This window comes from Herpailurus yagouaroundi, unplaced genomic scaffold (genome assembly GCF_014898765.1).
Source record: "Herpailurus yagouaroundi ecotype Mexico unplaced genomic scaffold, PumYag 191, whole genome shotgun sequence".
NCBI lineage: Eukaryota > Metazoa > Chordata > Mammalia > Carnivora > Felidae > Herpailurus > Herpailurus yagouaroundi.
Genome location: NW_024412422.1, coordinates 11,704,387 through 11,723,329, shown reverse-complemented (window position 1 = coordinate 11,723,329; position 18,943 = coordinate 11,704,387). Strand labels below are relative to the sequence as shown.

Below are 18,943 nucleotides of genomic sequence, written 5' to 3'. Positions count from 1 at the left end.
ACCGGAAGCATGTGATTAACTCAAATGCATTGGCCAGAACTATTTCAGTATTTCCCACCTGTGCCGATGTCACCTGACTGTCTCAGGATTGGGAAGATCTGCCCGCGCCACATTCCCTCGCAATGTCGAAGAGAATTGCAACGTGTCTGAATCCTCGCAGGTACCAGGAGGTGACACCCCCATTGACCCTCATAACACCCCCACGAGGGAGCCGAGCTGCTGTTCTTGTGGTAGGCACTGTGGGTGCCCCGCCCCCCTCCTCTGCTACTCTGTCGGGAGCGGGCACGAGACTCAATTCGGGCCAATGAGATACGAGGAGAAACTTGCTGGGCGTGGCTTCTGGGCAAAGTCTCTTGAGCCTCGAAGAAAACTTCCCGTCGACGTCGACGTGGTGGAACTGCCGCCGCCATCTTGCTTCGCCCTGAGGAGGAGACCTCGAGGCACCGCAGATTAAAGAGGTGGAAAGTGCCAGCCTCCGGTGTTGAGCCGCCAAATCAGCCGCCTCGTGGTGTGCTCCACCTCAGGACTCCCCGGTGTGTGAGAAAATTATCGTCTTTCTGTCAATTTTGTGTCAAGATTTCCGTTATACTCAAAACCGTTGTGAGTAATACATTCCCATTTTATAGACGAAAGAGGTAATTTTCGAGAAAGGAAGTGACTTTCTCCCGATATATGGGCAAGATTATTTTGGTTGCAGGTGACGGAAACCCGACTCCGACAGCTTAAGGAAAGGGAATGTATAGACTCAGGTCGATTCAGAGTACGGGAGTAGACAAATGCCCCTCATGTGGTGAAAGCGTAAACTGAGGTAGAGTCGTACGGTATAAAGGCGCGAATTATGGATATGCCCATGACGGGCTAACTTCAGATGCGTTATGCCGAGCGAAGGGAGTCAGAGTCACGAGGCCACATACTGTACGATTTCACTTATACGCCATTCTGGAAAAGACAGAACTTCACATACAGAAAACCGATCCGTGGTTTCCAGGCGGTTGGGGAGGAGAGCAGGGAGCCGCCTGTAGGGAGAACGTGGACTTTGGGGGCTGGGGTTAGAACTGTTCTGGATCTCGATTGTGGGGCCGGTGAAATGACTGTGTGTGTTTGTGAGAACTCACAGAACCACCGTAAAAAGGGAGAATTTCACTGTGTGTATATTATACTTTAAAAACATTGAATTGAGGGGCGCCTGGGGGCCTCAGTCGGTTGAGCGTCTGACTTCGGCTCAGGTCATGATCTCACGGTCTGTGGGTTCGAGCGCCGCGTCGGGCTCTGTGCTGACAGCTCAGAGCCTGGAGCTCCCTTCCGATTCTGTGTCTCCTTCTCTCTCTGCGCTCCCCCACGTGTGCTCTGCCTCTCTCGGTTTATCAAAAAAATAAACGTAAAAAAAAAAAAATTAAAAAAAAAACCATTAAATTGAGAGTCCTAGGGTAGGATGGGGAGTTACTCCTTAATGGGTACAGAGTTTCTGTTTGGGGTGATGACAGCTTTTGGAAATAGTGGTGAGATGGTTGCATAACATTGTCAATGTAATGAATGCCAGTGAATTTTATGCTTATACATCGTTAAAATGGCATTTTACGGTAAATATATTTTACCACAATTTTTTTTTTTTTCTGTAGTGGACCTAATATTATATTAGTTTCAGGTGTGCAGCATAGTGACTTCACAAGTATATACATTACAAAATTCTCACCATGATAAGTGTAGTTACCATCTCTCACCACACTGAGTTATTATGATATTATGGCCTATGTATTGCCTATGCTGTACTTCCCATCCCATGACTTATTTATTTTATAACTAGAAGTTTGTATCTCTTAATCCTCTTCACCTTTTTCTCCTACTCCCTCTTCCCTTTCCCTCTGGCAACCACTACAATTTTTTTTTTTTAAGTGGAAAATAAAGGTTCCAGGAATAGATTTCAGGCATGGCTGGATCCAGGATTCTCTCCATCTCTCAGGCTCTCTTTTCCACTGCCTTGGTTTTATTCCCAGCAGGCTTTCTTCAAGTGGTGACAAAGATGGCCTTGGGAAGTTCCAGGTATACCTGCTCTCAGATTAGCAATGCGAGCAGGAGAGAAGTGCTTATTTCCCAATAGTTCCTAAAACTATTGCATGATTGAGTCTCATTGGCTTGCCTTTGGACGTGAGCTTGCCCCTCAGCCAGTCACTTGGGCCAAGGGTCTAGAGTGCTCAGTTGGCCAGCCCTGGGTTATATGTCTACTCCTAGAGCTGGGGTGAGTATTCCCACCCAAACCCCTTGGAGGGAGAGTGGGGAGGGATGGATCTCAAAGAGAACCAAGGAGCTTTGCCAGCAGCCCCTACACCCAAGTTAAATGTTGAATGGCCCAGCCCCAATTCTCAGCCCGACATTTATGCAGGCTGTGCCATTCTGTCCTTACATTCTCTCCAGCAAAGCCCACGTAGGTACAACATACACTCATCATTCCATCCCTGGGTTTGCATAAAAACCCACGTCCACGAAGTAGCAACTGCAATGTTTTTCAATCACACAGCAAAGATATTTAAAAATATCACCCATATGTGTTTTAAATACAGGCAAATAGCTGGCAAGGCAGTCGGCTTCACACCCGCGTGCCATTCTGAGTTTTAATCTTCTCGTTTCCAACTCTCAAAATCACACGTTGAAGGCCAGACAAGCCCAGAACACTGCTAAGGCTGTGTGTCTACCCAGAATCTTCCCAACCCGCCCAGCCAGCTTTCTTTCCTGGTTGAGGAAATATCTATGATTCTGGGAAGGAATTTGGGGGCTCCTAGGTTTGAGCTGAATCATTTGCCCTCCACGGAAAATACAGAAGTGGAACCAAGAAATTTTTAGTGAAGTTTGAGGAAGTTTTCCAACCTCCTTCGTGAAACCACCCTTAGGCAGTTTGGCCCGCACCAGCTTTCTCACTACCCCTCTGCCTGCCTGCCCATTGTGCTATCTATCTGGTATTAAATTCTTTAAAATCTGGCTTTGCTTATATGCAATCTTATAACTTGAGACTCCCCATATTTTCTCATCTTCCATATTTATACTTTCTCTTAATAACAAAAATAATATCCTTCCACTGTAAGTAACAGGTAATTCCAACTCTAACTGGCTAAAGTTATAATAGGTTTTCTTTATCTTTTACAAGAAGTACAGAGGTAGGTGAGTCCAAGTTTGGTGTATCAGTGGCTACATGACATCAGCTCTCTACCCTGGCATCCTCTGTGTGGTCTTTACCCTCAGCCTGCTTCCCCTCATGGCCTCAGTATGGCTGCCCCTACGCCAGGCATCACATCTAGGCACAGAATTGTCCACAGAAACCTTTCTTATAAGCACTTCAGTAGATCTCCCCTCACATCTTATGGGCTAGAACTTAGTCACATGTCTACCCTAAGGCCAGACACCAAGAAGGGCAATGGGAGGAGCAGCACCAGCAAGAGAAAGAGGAGGAAGAGGAGGAGGAAGGGAGGGTGTTGGGTCATAGGGGAGAAGAAATCAAAGAAATCTTGGGGAGCTTGTGTAATCTTTTCTTTATAATCTCTCGTGAGATTGGTGCACATTTTGCTGATTGCCTCTCTTCTCTTCCTAAATGCTCCCTCCTAGCCTCTCTGGCTGCTTCCCAATCTTTTTGCCACCTCACTGCATGGGCTTGACTAAGGCACCTTAGGTTTCACTAGTCCTGTTCACTCCCTGTCCGGGCTCATAGCCCATTATGTGCAATCCTTAAATCCCCAAAACTCTGGAATATGAAAGTTTTTATTTTCATGTTTGCGCAAACATTTGACCACAAAATCCGCCCGGGACTGGTGCAATGTGTAGACTTAAAAAACCCACCCCACTTAATGTGAATAGTCAGACATTTTGCTGCAGGAATATTAATGTGCTGGGCCACACAATGCTGCCTAACCCTGAATATAATATACAGTGTATGGTATTCTGAAAATCTGAGTGATTCTGAATTCCAAAATACATCTGGTCCCAAAGGATTTGGATAAAGTGGATTATAAAGTTTGATGATGAGTATCAGCATTCCCGTTTTACAGATGAGGAAGTGAGACTCAGGTAAATTCAGTATCTTGCCTAAGTTTACATAGTGAGTGTGGCTTGGATTTAAACTTGGGACATCTAGTGTCAAAGCCAAGGCCATCACCTAACACAACTCTAATCTTTCACATCCACATGCACAATTTTTTCTGTATCTATGTACCATATATTACTATTTACTTAGTATTTTTCTCTAACCTAGCTCACTTTTTACTTAATTAAATGTCTTTGTAAAAGGGAACTTTCTATCACCATTCTAAATGGAAATTTGGCATCTCTTGCCATAAATAGAAAAGGGCTACATATAAATACATACATTTAAAACCATGAATGCACTCAGCCAGAGGAACTGAGCCTGAGACCTGTTGTCTATTTTAAAGGGAGATTTTGGGGGACGCCTGGGTGGCTTAGTTGGTTAAGCCTCTGACTTTTGATTTTGGCTCAGGTCATGATCTTGTGGTTTGTGTGTTTGACAGACTGCTTGGGATTCTCTCTCCCTCTCTCTCTACCCCTCCGCAGCTCATGCATGTGCTCTTTCTCTCTCTCTCAAATTAAATAAATAAACCTTAAAAATTTGTTTCAAAAAATAAACAAGTAAAAGGGCGATTTTTTCCCCAGAGACAGAGGTGTTATAGATGTGCTAGCACCTCACTGAGTCTTGGCCTTTAGAGTGATAGGAAAGACTGAGAGACATTTGAAAGATAGCCATCTTTCTCCCCATGGGACTTGAGGTTATAGAATGTTCTGTGAATGATCTAGAAATACCTGGAAGGTCATAGACACACTTTGGGATGTCCAGAGCTATGTACACTTGGGCCCAGCTCATAACCACCCCATGGTGTCCATGCGTGTGCTACCCACTTGCTACCCTTGGATGACAGACCCTATCCTCCGTGGCCCAGGCTTGGCTGATCAGCCCCTTCCCTTTCGCTTTTAGCCATTGACCCTGTAAGGATGTGCATCCAGAGCTACGAGAGGCCATGATGTCAGACTTGTGGACAGAGCAAAAAGAGCAAATTCAAGCTGACACCCAGACAAAATCAGACGGGAGGCAGCTTAACTGAAAAAGCCTTGACACAGTGACATGTGCTGATCCATAAGCTGCGCCAACCTGGAGGGTGCTGCGAAGAGCTTACAGGGGACATGTGTGATGGTCAGTTTGACGTGTCAGCTTGGCTAAATGAGAGTGCCCAATTATCCACACATTAATCTGGATATTGCTGTAAGGGTGTTTTGTGGATGTGATTGAAGTTTATAGTCAATTGACTAAGAGAGATGATTCTGTATCATCTGGGAGGGTCAGATTCAGTCAGCTGAAAGGCTGAAGAGCAGGGCTGAGACTTACCTGAAGAAAAGAAAATTCCTCCTGTGGACAGTAGCTTCCCCCTGGACTTTCAATCTGTTTTTCCTGATGGAAATCCTAAGAATTTCAGACTTGACTACTCAGCCCCACAACTGTATAAGCCAATTCCTTGCAATGAATCTCTTAGTATGTATGTCTCCTACTGGTTCAGTCTCTGGAGAGCCCTGACTGGTAACAGTAGCAAAGGAGAATTGTGTGGAAGGGTATGCATGTTTAGACCGTTTTAATAAGTAAATGTAACTGCCTTATGTTTCTTTCATTCTTTGCTACGTTAGAAAGGGTTCAATACCTTCCTGCCATCAAGAAAAAACAAATAGTTTTTGGTGGATTTGACCATCCCAGTTTATTGTGGAAGAAGAGGGGAGAAGAGAGATTGTACAGGACATCAAAGGCCTTAGTCTAGAACATGCTGTGAGCAGGGACTGCATCTCTTTTCAGCATGGATACTCCCACTTGCATGTGTGTTAACTACAAAAATGAGCACTCAAGTACAATAGCTTCTTTCTTGCCCTCCTCAACACTCTTATTTTGGGGGACCCCAAGGCACCTTGCTTTAAGAAAACTGACATTTGGAAATTGGAACTTACCCAAATAATCAAACCGTCATCTTCAACAATTACTGGGTACTCACTGTGCAACAGGTATATTCACTACGTGACTTTACACCCTCACAGTAGCCCTGAAAGGAAACCGAGGCTCAGAAAAATGAAATGTTCCCAGGGCCACATGCTAAGTGGCACACAGCAGGTTTAGCACTGGCTTTTGTCGTTAAGACCAAACAGTGAGTCCTTAAACAATATATAGTGTAGTGTTGCCTGCATTTAAATTTTACATAAATAGTATTGTACTATTTGTATTCTGCAACTTGTTTTCTTTAAGAAGTGTTACTATGAGAATCGCCCATGTTGAATAGTGTGGTTCTGAATCATTATTTTCCCCATTTATAGATTTCCATTGTGTGAATACAGTACAATTTATTTTATCCAGTCTACTATTGATGGGCATTTGGATTGTTACCTTTTCCCTTTGTTTTTGTTTGTTTTGTTCTTTTACTGTTATGAGCACTCTTCTGTAAACAATCTTATAGAAAGATACAAATCATTTATATCCTGCTGGACGCACCTGGACAAGAGTTCCTGGGGAATATATCCCTAGGAATAGATTGGTGGGGCATGTGGCATGCGCCATGCATGTCTTCCACTTTGCTAGATTATGCGCAGTTGTTTTCTAAGCTAGTTGTACCGATTACACCAGCAGTGCATGAGGATTCCAGTTGCTCTGCATTTTTAATAACTGTTAGTATTATCTGGCTTCAAAATTTTGGCCAATCTGATGAGTGCACGATGGTATCACATTTTGGTATTAATTTGAATTTTTCCTAACTACTCTCGAGGCTTAGCTTTTCAGGTATTTATTGGCCATTTGAGTGCCCTCTTCTATGAAATGCCTGTCTGGGGCTGTCACATGGAACGCTAGAAAGGAATCTCTTTAGGCAAGGCTATCTTAGGATATTTAAATCTTTGTTTCTTTTGAAGCATCAACTTGCCAAAGAAGTTGACATTCAAAACCTTAAAAAAGAGAAACAGGGTGAAGGCTAAAGGGAGGCTGAGGCAAAGGAAATGGGATTCTTCTCAGGTTCTCTCAGTGATGCCCCTCAAGAGTCAGCATTGAATGATGGATCACGTGACAGCTCCTGTTTCAACAGGACTCCTACTTTTCACAGTTCATATCTCCATGCCACCACTCTTGAGCCAAGAAGGGAGCAGCACTCCCCTTTTACAGATGTGAAGAATGAGGTATGGAGGTGCTAGGTGGCATGCCCAAGGCCAGCCACATGGCATCATGACTGGCTGGCTGGGGTGCAAAGCCTTCTGGGGTCCCAAAACCCAGAACCACTGGTGGAGACCACCAAGAACACTTAGGAGGTCACCAGGGAACCTCACTTATAGGCCAAGGTGGGTCCTTTCAGAGCAGTTGGATGATCTAATGGGGGAACTCATCAGATTTCCAGGAGCTTGCAGTCTTAGGTCATGCTGAGAGCAACAGCCACATGGCATCCAAGCTGGATGATTGTGGGGAGAAACTGAAGTTGGTGAAACCACAGAACTAGCTCAGGAAGGGGTGCAGGGTCTGGCCTTTCAGTGGGACAGCACTAGGTCCACTTGCTCTAGTGATAATTAGGCCCCAGTGGCTCATGATATGGGATGTGTGTTTTGTAGCCATGGGATAATCCTTGTCAGATGTTCTTGGGTGAGAGCTGCTCTCCTCCATGTGTCATCCAGGAAGCCAGGCTCCTCCCTACCCTTGAGTCTTGTATCCTCCTCCTGGGGCCGGTGGGCTAGCCCAGGCATGTTCTTTCTACAGTGAAAAGCAACGGTGCAAGAGGGCAAGTGGAAACACAACATATCTTGAGATGTAGGCTCAGAACTGGCACACCAACAATTCCACTTCATTCTGTTGGCCAAAGCATATCATGTGGCCAAACTCAAACTCCAGAGAGGTTAAGCACCTGGATCTAAGCCACACAGCCAGGCAGCCACAGATTCAGGCCTCAGATACAAGCAATGCCACGTCAAAAAGTGACTCCTTTGTCACCGGTATCATCAGGCAGCCATTTCCCAGTGACTGACTTTTAAATAAAACACGGAGCACACAATTTCCTGTACCTAAACTCTCTTTTACATTCGTCTCTTGTCTGAGCCACCATCTGTCCCTCCACTCGGTGGTGATGCTTCAGCAGGGGGATGAGGCCTCGCCAGCCAGGTTCCCTCCACCTTCATGCCTCTTAGCAACCTTCAACAGATGCAAGTTTTCTGACACAGGCTCCCATGATTAGCAGATGCTCTTTAATTAGCTTTATTTGCATTGCATTTGTTGCCTCCCTGAGATTATCTTAATTCCATAGTCCTCCAGGATACACATTTTGTATGTGGCCATTTGCCTCCCTGAGGATTGGGAGGAAGAATGGGACTGTGGGGGACTTGCTAGGGAGGACTTGCCCTGTAACACCAGACTTCAGCACCTGAGAAAATTTCCAGACTAAGGAGAGGCCAGGAGGTTAGAGCTGATGGGACAGCTCCGTAGAATTAGGGAATGGGAGGTATCCAGAGGACTCTGCCTGGATCTTAACCCACTCTTTAGCTCTGTGACCCTGGGCAAGTTACATCATCTCTGTGCCTCAGTGTCCTCATCTGTAAGATGGGAATAATAATAATGTCTACTTCATGGGGTTGTTGTGACCTTAAATGAGTTAATTCCTAGAGAGGGCTTAGAATAGCACCTGGCACATAGTGATTATATATGTGAATATATAATATGATATAATATTCATATATATATGAATTCATAGTGATTATATATGTGAATATATAATATAATATATTCATATATATATGAATATTATATGATTATAACTATAATTATAGTTAGTTATAATCATATACCTATTATATGGACCTCCTGACAGTCATCTGTTACCCACCCCTCCAGATATCACTTGTTTCCCCCAAAAGTCACTGCTGACAATGGCAGTTGGCATTTGTGGAGCACTTACTGATGCCAGGCTCTTTGCGTGTGTTATCTCATTAATTCTCACCCCAACACTAAGAGGTCCCCACTGTATAGATAGGGAAACAGGTTGGACAAGGGAGTGACTTGCTCAAGGTCACATCTCAAAAGTGGCAGAACCAGGATTTGAATCAGAATTTAAACTGGGGTCCCTCTGATTCCAGCCCTGCTTCTATCACCCCTACACTATTCCTGTCTTTGGTCTGAGAGAAATGGAGACAGTAATGGACTTCACTTCCACGATGCAGTTTGCTTCTTCAATCACCTTGTTGGAAAGCCCCCACTTTACAGTTAATGAAAGCCATTTGGAGGAGAGTGACTTGCCCAAGGGCACACATCTAGGAAAGGGAGAGCCGTGAGTTTCATCTCCATTTATTTATTTTAACACTTACTCATTTTTGAGAGAGAGAGAGAGAGAACGTGAGTGGAAGAGGGGCAGAGAGAGGGGGAGACAGAATCCGAAGCAGGCTCCAGGCTCTGAGCTATTAGAGATCAAACCCACGAACCACGACATCATGACCTGAGCGGAAGTCAGATGCTTGATCGACAGCCACCCCAGGCATCCCAGTTGCATCTCCATTTACTCCCAAGTCTGACTTTAGACTCATTCCACGCTGTCCGACCCTAAGATATATAGCAGTTGATTTTGTGCCCATGATGTCATTTGCTTCTTCCAAATACCTGTTTGAGGATTCTACCCTCATTTTATAGCTGAGCATACTGAGACTTGGGAGAGAAGCCAGCAAGTGGCAGAGAAGGGATTTAAGCTCCTTCCCCTGGACCCAGTGCTCTTTTCCCTGCCTTTGGCCAGGGAAATTGTTGCCCAGGGAAGGGAATAGGAGGAGAGAAGGCAACTCTAAAGGGGTAGGGGGTGCCCCAAAGTCTACCTTTGGACTCACTCTCTTATTGCCAGCCAGCCTGGTTGCTAATCAGAACCTCTCAGGTCTCAGGGACGCTCAGGCTTGGAGTTGGGGTTGGTGTATACACCAAGTGTCCACCAGGTGGGGCTTTTGCCAAAGGCCGGGCTCCAGAAGGCCCCAGCAGAGGCCTTGCTGCCCCACCTTGGAAGGTACCAGCAGGCACACACAACCGCATGGATCTACACAGTATGCTTACCCGCGTGCACACATGGGCTATGTAAACCTGTGTGTGAGCACACAGATGTGTTCCAGAGAATCTGTTTATGGCTTGTGTTTAAATGTGCACGAATGGATGTGTGCATGTATGTGTGTGTATGCATGGTGTGCAGAGAAGTGTATGCAAACAATGTGAGAGCAAGCGTGTATACATGTGTGCACATATGTGCAAATATATATGTGTGTGTATGTGCACAAAAGGGAATGTGGTACATGGGTGGTAGTTTAGACCCTGGCCTGAGGTATTGAGGATCATTTTAGAATCTCTCTCCTATGCTGTTTTCAGAGGCAGGGTCTCGGACAGAAACTGAGATGACTTCTCAGGGTCCCTGATGCCTGGCACATTTACCAAAGACCCTGAAGGACCCCAAGGATTTGGAGCAGGAGAGCTCATGCAGGAGGGCTAGATTTGCGTCTTGAGTCATGGTGTTTGAATGTGGAGGGGTTGGAGGGGGAAGGGACTTTGCTCCTCCAGACACTGAGGGGTCCACAGAGGTTTCTGGGGTTGAAGGGATGGGAACCCAGCCTTCAAAGGAGAGCTTCTAGAGCCTTCATCTTGGGCCCCCTGAGCTTTAGAGCTGGAGACTGTAGGTGCAAGGGAGAGAGGGCTTTGGATTTCAGCCCTGACTGAGCCCCTCACCAGCTGGGAAATAAATTCAAAAATTTAAAGTGGAGGTGCCTGTGTGGCTCAGTTGCTTGAGCATCTGGCTCTTGATTTCACCTTGGGTCATCATCTCAGGGTCGTGGGATCAAGCCCCATGTTGGGCTCTGTGCTGAGCCTGGAGCATGCTTGGGATTCTCTCCTTCCCTTTCTCTCCTCTTCCACTCCCCCCCATTTGCACACGCTCATTCTCTCTCTCTCAAACAAACAAACAAAAATTCAAAGTGAATTCAAAGCCCCACAGAAATTTAGAGGCCGCTGAGAAACAGAAGGGAAGGAAACAGAAGGGTGTTCAAGGTTAAGAACTTCAACCTTGACATCAAACAGAACAGGATTTGACTTCAACCTTGACATCAAACAGAACAGGATTTGACCGCCAGCTCGGTTGCTTATAGGCTGGATGACCTTGGGCAAGTCACTTACCATCTCTGAGCCCCTATTTCCTCAGCTATTAAGGGGAGGAAATGGCAATACTTACCTCCAAGTGCTGTTACAAGGAGGAAATTAGATAATGGGCAGAGCGAGCCCAGCTTGTGGAAAGCAGACCATAAATGGCAGCATCACCATTATTTTCCTGTCTTGTGGGGACAAGTGGATCATCTTTTGATTTGTGGAACTCAAGAACTGAGAAATCAGAAGGTCCAAGGAGACTGAGAGAGTGGTAACTTAGGGACTGCTCCTGGGGCGACAGAGACCCCTGTTGGCTATGATTTGTCTGAATGGCATCTTCTAGAAGTACCTACATTTCCTTCCCTCCTGCCCTGAACAGCGGCAGCAGGAAAACCTAAAGCTGGGGTCATTAGTAGCAGGGCTACAAAGGGTGAGTTTTCCCACTCTGTTTCCAAGCCATTGTCCTATTGAGTGAACTAGGGCAAGCTATTCAGTTCTTCTGACCCTCAGCTTCCTTATTGGCAGAATGGGCACAGTGATGATAGAGGTGAGATTTAGGGAGAATGTTAGAGAGGTCCTCGGTGCATAGTAGGCACCACTATGACAGTGATGATGACAGTGCAGCAATAGAACAGGGACAAAATGAAAATTGTAAGCATTCATATCTCCCTGTTTCTCCAAAGGAGCAAAAGAATTCTTTTTTTTTTTTTTTTTTTTTGGCTTCCTATTTTGCTGACTAGATGAAATGTGAGAACCTCAGATTTGAAGAAGGAGCAATGAGAGAGGGAGGAGGGTGGAAATGGAGGAAGAGAGAGAAGGCACTGGGGAAGACAGCAAATAAGAGTGAGCAATGAATGAGAGAAGATGGACGAGCAGTTTGAGGGGAGAGAAATTAAAAATAGAGACTGGAGTGGTTGCTTTAATGAAGGGAACTTCAGGGAAAGAAAGAAGCAAAAAGGATTGTTAAGGTGTTAAGTGCTCCGTGCCCTGCCCCTTAAGAAACCTGCAGTAACAACCTATACTCTTCATCAGGTTTTAGGGGTACAGTTTGTGGAATTTTATTTGGGCAGGTGGAGTGCCGGTAGGGGTGCTCCGTTCTTCTCAGGGCACAGGAAAGACCTATGGCTATCCTTGGGAGCTCATAGTCTTGGGAGCTGATGGAGTAATCAGTGTCCTAGTGGGCATGAAGCCAAATGGGGACACTCAAGCCAGATATGTGGGACCTGGGAGAGATGGAGAGCCAAATGTGTTCCCTTAATTCCGTGGTGTTTGTCTTGGAGGTCTTAGGTCCCTGTCTTGTTTGCACACTCCACTGCTAAAATAGGATGCAGAATTGGAAGGCCGGTTCCTGCCCAAGGGCCAGCTTCTCAGGGGCTCAGCAAAGCTGTGTGCCTGAAGAAGAGCCTGTACCAGTGCAAAGCAGAGTCCTAGAAACTCTAATTAGCTAATGTTTCTAAATCTCCTGGAAGCTGCCAAGTGCCAAGTGGTGTTTCATTCCGGGGATGCTCAAAGAAAATTCAGTCCTAGTTCTGGCTATAGATACAGCTCTGAAAGGGACCCTTGGCTATTACATGAGCAGAGCTATTAGAAAGCTGAAAAAAACAAACAAGCAAACAAACAAACAAAAAACCCAGACATGGCATAGTAAAGTGAGCTTAATAAGGATATAATTTTCAGTTAAACTGTTTTGTGCTATTGTAAAAAAAAAAAAAAAAAGGAACATGTTTTTTTCTTTAAATCCATAGTGTGCAGGTACCTCTACCTGGGGTTGATTTTTGTGTATGGTGTGAGGTAGGGATCTAATTCTATTTTTTTTCCCATATGGGTAGTTAGTTGGCCCAGCACCATATTGAAAATGAAGTCTGTCTTTTCCCCACTAGTTTATAATGCCAGCAACAAATGCCATGTATTTGTGTAAATCCATTCTGTATTTGTGTAAATCTATTTCTAGGCTTGTAATTTTTTCCCCAGAGTCTATTTGTCCTTCTGCCTCGCTGTCTTTATTATTATAGCTTTATAATTAGTCTTAATATCTGATAGGAAAAATTCCCACATCTTATTATGCTTTAAATACCCTGACTATTCTTGGCCCTTGCATCTCCATAAAAAATTTAAGATGGGATTGTCATGTTCTGTGAAAAATCTTATTGGGATTTTGATTGGAATGGTCTTAAATTTACTGATTAATTTGGACAGAAATGACATTTTCACCATATTAAATCTTCCAGCTCATGAACATGGAATATCTCTCTATTTAGTCAGATCTTCTTTCATGGACATCTCAGATGGATGTGGTATTCTGTGGTGTCAGTCAGGGTCCCAGGAGAAAATAGATTCCCTCCCACCCCAGCCAAATGAAGATTCCTGATGATCATAAAAGAAATTAAGATAATGATGTGGAATTATAAGTGGCTTCTAAACACATTTTCCAGATCTAGTGTCTGTTAACTATATGATACCGAGTATTTTTTAACTTTTTTCGAAGTATCACACTTGAAGCAGAGGTGGGATTATTGCATAATATTCTGTAACCTGCTTCTGTTCACTTTACCTCATATCCTAGACATCACTTCACTTCAACACATATAAATAACATTTACATTTCTTAATAACCGAATAGTGTTCTGTGGCAGGTTAGGGTCCCAGAAGGTACACTCAGCTGGGATTTTTAAATGAGACTATTTACAGACCCGTGGGCAGGAGAATGTTGAGGCACCCAGATGCTAACAGGTGGGGAAGCCATTTCCACCTCTGATCTGAAGGGGAGTGAGAAGGGAGAGAGCCCAGTGAGAGCAGAAAGACAACTTGACCAGGACTATGGCTGTAAAAGGACCTAACCACTGTCACAACTGCAGTCAAGTAGGGAGAACTGGAAAATAAATCCCCAATCGTTCTCTCCTCCCACCTTCTTATTGCCAAGCAGGGCCTTCCATTGGCCAAATCCAACTGGAAACCAGAGAGCAAGGGAGCCTGGGAGATGTAGTCCATGGAGGTCAGCTTCCTGGGGCATTGAGGGATGGGAGTGAATGGGGAAGGGGGGCAAACATGAGAGTAATCAGCACATTATGAATACACTATCATTTGTTTAACTTGTCCCCGACATTGGAGTGGAGTTAGGCAAAGGGAACCTGTCCTTCTTGTGCTGTTCCTCTCCAGTTTGATTGATCAATCAGAGTTGGCACACGGTTAAGGCTGCAGCTCTTGCTTTCTGGGCATCTGCTTTTCCACCCATTTTTCTCCCATAAGAGACAGGGTAAGCTCAAGAGCCTCGGACCTGATGTGAGTGAACCTAGGTATCAGTCCTGGTTCTGCCCCTTCACAACTGTTTGACCATTTCTCTCTCAGGGCCTTAGTCTTTTCACCTGCAGTTTGGGAATGCAGATCCCTGCCCCATCCATTGTGAGGCCGATTACAATGATAGCCACTTGATAATTGCACATTTACATAGTGCTTCACATAGATTAAACTCATTTAATCATCATCATTTTGTACAATTATTAGCACCATTGTCCACCTGAGCAAAATGAGGCACAAAAAGGTAAAATAACTTAGTCAAGGCCACAGAGCTTATAAGTGGCAGAGCTGGAATTCATATCCAGACAGTCTTACTCCAGAGTCTTGCTCCTAACAATATATTGTGCTAAAGATTTATTTATAAAGCATCCAACAACCAGTAGGTGCTTCATAATGGTAGTGGTTGACAGCATTGTGTCAGGAGTTTTGCACACAAGGAATTGGTGGTTTGGTCCTTACAGTCAGTCACTTCAGTCTCTGGATCTGGAACCTAACTATGAGCCTGCCTCCAGGAGTACACCCAGTGTCAGCCAGACACTCCCATATCCCTTACTCCTCTGCAAGGGCTGTCTAATGCTTCCAGATGAATTTGGAGTCTCCAGTTGTCTTTCTCCCTGCCTGGCAGCTGCGGTGGGCAGTGCAGAGCTACCGAAGGACATTTTCTTTTGTTTCAGCTTTGATGCTGGGGATTTCGCATATCATTATGTTCATGGCTAAGGACCTGCCATTATCTTCCCTGGGATTCTTACACAGTTTATGAATTTCCTAAAGGATCCGTCTCTCTGTCTGCTTCTGCTTTCAAGATAGTCTATCCCAAGCCACGCTCTGCTTCCTCTGGGGTGGAGAGAGGGTATCTTCTTTTCCATTGTAATTTTTTAAATACTCATCTTGATGTATATAGATCTTTGAGAATCAGGAATCAGCCAGGAACCTGTTTAAGTTTTTTATATCTGTGTGTGTGTGTGTGTGTGTGTGTGTGTGTGTGTGTGTGTTTATGTGTGTTTGAGGTAGAGAAAGTGTGTGCTAAGAATATGAAAAACAGCTTTTCACAAAAATATTTAATATTTTAGTCCTTTAGTTTTCAATTCCAAGGCTGATTGCTGAAAGAGTGTTTTCTGGTTTACCATCTTTCATTAAGAATCACCTATAATAATATAATTTCCCCAGCTAACTGTTTAGGGGGGTAAACACTTAACTGCTTAATTCATTATTGCTGAGCTTGAGACGGTAACAGATGCCTTTGGAATATAAGCCCTCACATCTAATAAGGCACAGGCTCACAATGCGCTTGGAATATGGTGGGGAGAGACGGCTGAAATTTATTTTGTGAATAAAGCAATAAGCCACTAAGCAAAGCTAATATGTTTCGGCCCAGGCAGAAAGACACGATCATTCAGTATTTATGTAGCAACCCATTCCTCAGTGGGACTGCAAGTTTCTACCATTAAAATTGTCGGAATTCTTCAGAGACCCACTGCATTAAGTCATTTAAAAATATCACAGACTTAAAACAATCTGAATTATTGGATTTTCTTGCTGCTCTTCAGTAAGCATGTTTGCTGTGGCAATTTCCTGCTCGGTCAAAGGTGCAGCCTATGTCAGTCAGGAAAGTAGAAAAGTTCCATGCAGAATTTTTATTCTGAAGCCCAGTAGTCTATAACAGCTGAAACAAAGTCAGACATAAATTTATTTTTCTTTCTTTTAACTTTTTCTTTTGACATAATTTCAAATTCCCAGAAAGGTTGCAAGGAAAGTAGGAAGAATTTCTGTGTACACTTCATCTAGAATCCTCAAATGTTACATTTTGTAACATTTGCTATATCATTCACTCTAGATAGATAGATATAAACAAATATATGCATGTTATTTTTGCCTGAACCGTTTGAGAATTAGTTGGAGACATGATGTCTGTTCTTTACCCCTAAATACTTCATGTTGTTCTCTAAAAACAAGGGTATTTTGTTATATAGCCACACACCAGGAAATCAACCAGGAAATTAACATTGATACAATCCCATTATCTAATCTATTGACTTTATTCTAAGTTTGCCATGGGCTCTAATTAATGCACTGTATAGTAAAAGAAAATCCCAGATCATACGTTTTAATCACTTGTGGAGCCTCTTTTGCTTCTTTAATCTGGAATAGTTCCTTAGTCTTTCTGTGTGTTTCATGTGACATTGACATTTTTAAAAAGAACGGTCTATTTTGTAGAATTCTTCCTCCATTTGGGTTTGTCTAATATTTCTTCACAATTAGATTCAGATTATACACTTTTGGCAGGAATATCACAGAAGCAATGTTGTGTCCTTCTCGGTACATCATATCAGGAGGTACACAATGTCAATTTATTCCATGACTGCAAAGTCAGACATAAATTTAAAATAGTCTTTCATCAAAACCTTGGTTTGTTAAAAATTGCTTTGAAGGGTTTCACACTCACTCCAGATTCTCTATTACAGGTCTTTAAAAAACAGACTCAAAGACAAGGAAGCTGAAAGCTTTACAGATGCTCAGGAGAAACTGTAGCCATTAAAAAAAATTGCAATGTGATAGTTATGAAATTTCCCTAAATTCATTTTGCAGAATGAGAGCTGTAATTTAAACGTGAAGTTATCGAGAGCTGAGATAAACCACACATCACGTGCAATTTAATCTGGCAAGGAAACAGGCCACTCAGAATTGCTAACTAGGCCTAATTCATTACATCTTGGTGAATGCTGTACTTTTGGTCTTAGGAGTCTTTCAAATTGCGCATTAATATATTTACCCAGGCCTCATGGAAAATGTATGGGGATGGTAACAGAAATACTGTATCCTTGTTTAAATCACATTACATTTTTTAAACAGCTCAAGTGATTGCTCAGAAAGATCACACCTTCTTCTGAAGCATTTATGAAACAATTATTTACATTACATTAAAAACTTTAATTGCCTTGAAGCACGTGCTCCGAGATACAAATATTGGAAAATCATCAAAAATATCCATCACAATTCTCTCTCCTTTACAACTCTTCTAAACTTTATCTTTTTTACAACCTTCTGTATTGATCTATTGTCCCAGACCAAGAGTGATGTCAGAAGTCCGAGCTGGGTCATAAAAAGAGAATATAATTTCCATTTGCTGTCTATAAAAGCATATCTTTGACCAGAGAAAAAGGGAGGAAATGCCCTTTTGTGGGAGAGGGGGAGGGTGGGGTGGGATTTGGCAGGGGATATGCCAGAGAAGGAGAGTGACCCCAAGGTCAGGAGCAGGAGGTGGGGTAAGTAGGTTGGTGATGGAGGGGTTTAGGGGGTCTGAGATCCTCCTAGGTGTGGGATGTTGGGAGGGGACTGGGAACCTCTAGCTTGCACAGAGGCAAAATGAAGGAAAAATGTAAAGGAAGAAACTTAGTCACCCCTATTGTCCAGGGTCAGAAATTGCAAAATACGGGAACCTCCCTCTAGCTAGGCTTAAGGCCATCTCCCAGAAGACCATCATAATAAAGGAGGCTCATACTGCAAAGGACCTGGGGTCCCCAGCTAGAAGGGCCCCTGAATAATAATGATAATAACACTAGCAGAAACATCTGTAGTCGCTGAGAATTCAAAGCCCCTACAGCAGGGCTAGGGCTCCCTCAACAGATCATAACAACAAATGCTAACCCATTCAACACAAAAGCCAACCCACTGCGGAGGGAAACGCGCTCCAGATATTTGGCTAAGAATCTCCTCCAAACAGTGAAACGGCCTCCCATTCTAAAGTTGTGAGGAGCCCTTATAATTAGGCCCCCAAATAATAAGTTGTAAGAATTCCTGAAGCCCGCCCCCACCCCCTCGCCCTGCAGACTCCTGAGCTCTGGCTAAGGCGCCGCCCCCCAATAATAATCATAACAATAATGGCTTGGAAACTGCGCGCGGCAGTGGTGATGTTTCCCACGACTCAGTGGCGCCCCCGGGCGGCTCCCACCCGTCGGCAGGCAGGCTCCCACATGCCCGTCCGCCAGCGAGTCTTCTCGGCCCTACCTGCGGGCTGCTACCCTCCGATCCGAAGCTTAGCAGGCGGAGGAGCGGTGGCAGCCCGAGGCACGTGTTGTGTGTCCTCTGATTGCAAAAGAAAAAAAAAAATGCATCGCAAACTATTAACTTTTTTTTTAAGTATGCAATGTAGGGAGTGGGGGGTAGACAGGTGCGAAGCAGGGGGGTGTAGGCGCTCCTCTCGCCGGCCTCCCGCAGCACACCCCTCCCAAACTTCCCTTTGCATTGATCAGCACGTTACGTCAGTATTGATAAGTTTGCAAAAAGCCAAAGTCAAGTGCAATCGCGCGGCACACCGACCCCGGACTTGGGGGGGAGATGCAGCGAGCGCTCCGCGGGCCCGGGAGCCGGCTGCAGGCAGGGCAGCGGCGGCGCCGTCGCCTCTCGAAGAGGCTGCCTCCCCCCCACCCTCCCCTCCCGCCCCATCCCCGGCCGCCTCCCCCGGGCGGGTGCCGAGCTCCCCGCCCGGCGCGCTCCGCC

The 18,943-nt window shown here is 44.5% G+C and overlaps 1 protein-coding gene across 1 annotated transcript in view; it reads left to right on the top strand.

Annotated features, from left to right (window-relative positions):
* Positions 1–417: 417 nt before the first annotated feature.
* The window catches only part of CUX2 (cut like homeobox 2), a 285,742-nt gene continuing 267,216 nt past the window's right edge, over positions 418–18,943 (top strand). Inside the window, exon 1 of the mRNA XM_040443880.1 lies at positions 418–533. The gene's annotated coding sequence lies outside the window, so the exon portion shown is untranslated. The remainder of the gene's footprint in view (positions 534–18,943) is intronic.